The following is a 4,331-nucleotide window of genomic DNA, read 5'->3' on the forward strand; positions in this document are numbered from 1 at the left end:
TAGTCCAGTTTTTCAAAATGAATAAAGCTCTACAGCCTTGAACAGTTTCCGTTTTACAGCAACTTGCCAACATCAGCTGACTCTTTTGAGCTAGCATAGCTTCCGCAGCCAAACTAAACAGAACTGCTGGCATATTGAAGATTCCTACTTTTCTTTTGCTTTGCCCCAAGTCCAGTTTTTAAAAATGAATCCAAATTTACGGCACTTGAAACATTTTTGAGCCACTCTAAATTTTATGTAGCATTATTGACTGTTGAATGGAAATGCAGCTACTGTCTTCATATTATAGTCTTTTTTCCCCCTCCAAACGTCCTTGCTAATCGTGGCCAAGGGGTTTCATGTCATTGTGTCCTCACACCACCTTCCTCCTTCCATGTTTTAACACCTCAGCAGCTGCTCTCAAACTAAATGCTGTTTGAGCAAAACGAGCCCAGTGGTCAAAAATACATAGAAAATCTAAATTACCCCATTGCATGAGTTTGGTTTTCGTTTTTCTTTTTGGTTCTTTGTGGCATTGGAGAGCATGTACGTGCGTTTGCAGGTTTTTATTACACCTTATGGCTTTGATACAACTTTGTACACAAGTTTTAATATTTGTATTTGTATGTGCCATGGTCTGTGCGAGTCGTTATCCACCGACAACATCCGATGAATTAACGCTGATGTCTTCTATTTTTGTTGCGAATGTGGGTAGGATGCGGTCCAAACTGTGCTGTCAGCGATGAATGAGAGTGAAAGATTGAATGAAATAATGTAACAGCAGCTAAACTATAAAAAGGTCATTGAAGTAATATCTTTCCACACAGGGATAAAGTATTTAATATTACCAAATATTTTATGAGTTTGTAAGCGTATCAACATATTTAAAATGAGAAATATAGGATAAAACGCCTAATAAAATATTGTTTCATTTGATAAATTAAATCTTTTAGGCTTAACACATCTTAAAAACAGAGTACATCCGTATTTTTTCTTATTTAAAAAGTAATTTCCCAATCAGACCTACAACAGTTGCCTCTGAATCCCAAACTTATGGCATTTTCTTTCTCCCTTTTATGTGCTGTCACTATAGCAGTTTGACTGGACCAACTGTGTGAGCGTGTGTTTGGTAGCTTAGCATAACTGCTGTGTTCAAAGCTTAGCTGGACACATCATTAGGACAGCAGGTCAAAATGAGCAGCTCATTACTGCAGCAGATGCGGTGTAAAACACAAGCACTAAACTGGAAACTGATCCTGCACTGTGGGATTTACCACAGGCTGCATTGATTGGATGGGCAAATGTGTTTCTGATGTTCGCGCTGCGTAACATCGACTACTTACTTGCCATGTAAAACTGTGGTGGGAAGAGTTCAGGTATTTTGTTTATTAGAAGTTCAACTGTAGATTAAAAAGGAAGTGTCAGAGAAAGTTAGCCAGGACTCTAGAGTGGTAAGTGAACTGTTTTCTGACAATCTTTTGGTGATTTATTTCATTTGGAAAATTGAAGCCTGCTTGTCTAGGTGATGCCGGGTTGGATGGCAATTCTCTAATTTCCCCAAAGGATGTATTCCAAAAAATCATGACCCTGATTATAAGCCCTGGAATACAGCCAAGTCAATAAAACAGGGATAAAAAGAATCGGCAGTGAGAATATACTGTTCCCCCAATTGGTAACGACTGTTTTCATCTCTTCTAACATATAAAGTGCAAACAAGCTTCAGAGATGTCATTTTTAGGGATTTGTTTAGACATCTGAAGATGATCTCAAGACCCTTCTCCTCTTTCATAACTGACCCAAACTTTGGAAAACCCAGAAAAAGGAATATACACTGCCCTTTTATATATATATATATATATATATATATATATATATATATAATTTTTTTGTTTTTTGGAGGTGGCCCCAGTGGCCTTTTATAGAATAGTTGGTAAATAGGAAATTGGGTGGAGAGACAAGGGAGCAAATGGCCCAAGACTGGGAATTGAACCCAGGACAACTCCATCGATTACTACCACCGCTGCACTTGGTACACGCGCTCTACCAACTGAGCCACCCTGTGCCCTGAATACACACTGCTTAAAGTGGTTAATATCCTAGCCAACGACTACAAGGTTTCACTTGGTGACACTCATAGACTGTATACAACCATTCTAAGATGGTCAGGCAGCCACTGGTTAACATCACCACATGGTGTGTGATGTTTAAGTGCATTTTTTACAAAACAATCTCCTGTGTAATTGACTACATTAATTATGTCCTTCCATAAATATTTTGACCATAATCCTGATGTTAAATTTGAATTTAAAAGGTAATATTTCGTAGATCTAAATGTTTTACACATCGACTGATGATCAGCACAGAGGTTTTTCTCAGCCCTGACTTTTCATGTGAAGCAGATCTCTTTGGCTTTTAGTTCCCTTTTGCTTAATTTTCTCATGCTGTCTTTGCTGCTCTTGGTTTTTCTTGGCTGGGCCTAGAAAGACCCAGCCAAGAAAAAAATATATATATATGTATGTGTGTATTTAATCCATGGTGCCACAGCTCATTAAATCTGCCTATTTATGAAGCCAGAAGTGTGTTTATGAAAGTGTGTGTGCGTACGCGTGCATGCATGTAAAGTACTCTGTGTGCGAGGCACATTTATAGTTTTTTTTATATATATATATATTATTATACCAAGTGAGGTGTTGACACACGTAAGATTTTTGTTTACTAAACATATCCAAATAATATGTCGTATGCTTGTCATATCTCCTTAACGACGTGCACTACTAAGTTTGCATGTACAGTTTTACAAGGGATGCACCAGTTCCTTTTGTTGAAAACCGAGTGTTTGAAATCTACAGATTATCTACATGAAGGATTAACTGTACAAAATGGCCTTAAATCTTTCACTGACTCTCTTGGAATTGTGCGATGCCTTCTTCAGAAAACTGTTTTATTGAAAACGATTTGATCCGTATCTACTTTGTGTCGGTGTTTCTATTGCTTTCTTGTGTTTTCTTTGCACAAAGTTCAGTTCTGGGGTTTTAAAAAAAAAAAGTCTATAAATCTATATATCTTGTACTTTTTCTGAACCCGTGATCAGATAAAGCATGAATGTCTGATATTAAATAGATGACTATTTCTGTATTGAACCATGGATTTTTAAATAAATATTCATATTAAACTCGGCTTGCTTTGCCTTTCAGTAATCCTGGAGAGTTAAGTGAACGTCTTTTACCATCTTTCATTTAAATTTCTCATCTTTTAAGAAATACATACTTTCATTTTTGCGATTTGATGCCCCGTCAGGCAATAACATACAAATATGGCGTTATTATCTGATGGGGGTTGATGAAGTTCTTCGAAGCTCAGCAAGTACTTCAACAGTCACTGAGATTCATTTTTCCAATCTGTTTTTGTCAGATTTCTATGACGCCCCCGACTTCTGAGCAGTGGGAAGTCGTTTTGCTGGTTCCAGGATTTGAATTATCTCATGAAGATGCCAACGTTTTTAAACTGTTGTAAATGATTGGATTCATCACAGACGATTCTTACTCCTCCAAAGTTCAACCGAGTTGGCTGGATTTCAGAGGACCTGTCGTTTATAGGGGACCTTCTCAAGCATCCTGATCTCTGCATGCAAGATAAAACGTTTTGATAATCAGCCTCAAGATTTTAGAATTTGTTAAAGGAGTAATAATGTGTGTTGGCCATTTTAAAGAACAAACAATTAACTGTTGCCTTCAGTTGTAATGAAAATGCTGCCAAATAGAATTTTAAACGAACGTGACTTTGTAATTAAATGTCTTGAAATTGGGTCTTTGCCTCTTTAAAAACTCTTTCTGAAACTCCGTCTTCAGGAAGTTGTCACAATATGGCTCCTCTATTAACCCTTTAACAGCATTTTTACCTGAGTTTCACTGAGAACTACCTGAAATAATGGCGCATAAATGCAATAAATCTTTTAATTTTCAACCATTCTCAACCTTTTCAACAGCCTCTCGTACACTGCACCGACACAGGAAACTGCTAGTGTCCCCTCAATGCCTTGCATCACTGGCTCAGTGGTGAGATGCAGTGAGAGGATCGACTGGGCTCGCTGCCTTCTCGATTATTTGGGAGAGGTAAGGCAAAGCAGCTGTACACCTATTTGTGTCCCAAGAGACGACACGTTGCCCGCTTGGTTCTCTCTGGAGGATAGTGCCAGTCCCCTGGGCCAGGCCGCACTGGCACACGACTGGCTTAGAGTGCTGCTCTACACTTTTCTGCTGCTTCCCCTGATAGGCCCAACACTCCTGAGAGTACTTCAGGAGGGGCATCAGGTTCTTCTAGTGGCTCCCCTGTGGCCCAGGAGAACCTGGTTT

The sequence above is a fragment of the Poecilia reticulata genome, linkage group LG23, assembly GCF_000633615.1.
Source record: "Poecilia reticulata strain Guanapo linkage group LG23, Guppy_female_1.0+MT, whole genome shotgun sequence".
NCBI lineage: Eukaryota > Metazoa > Chordata > Actinopteri > Cyprinodontiformes > Poeciliidae > Poecilia > Poecilia reticulata.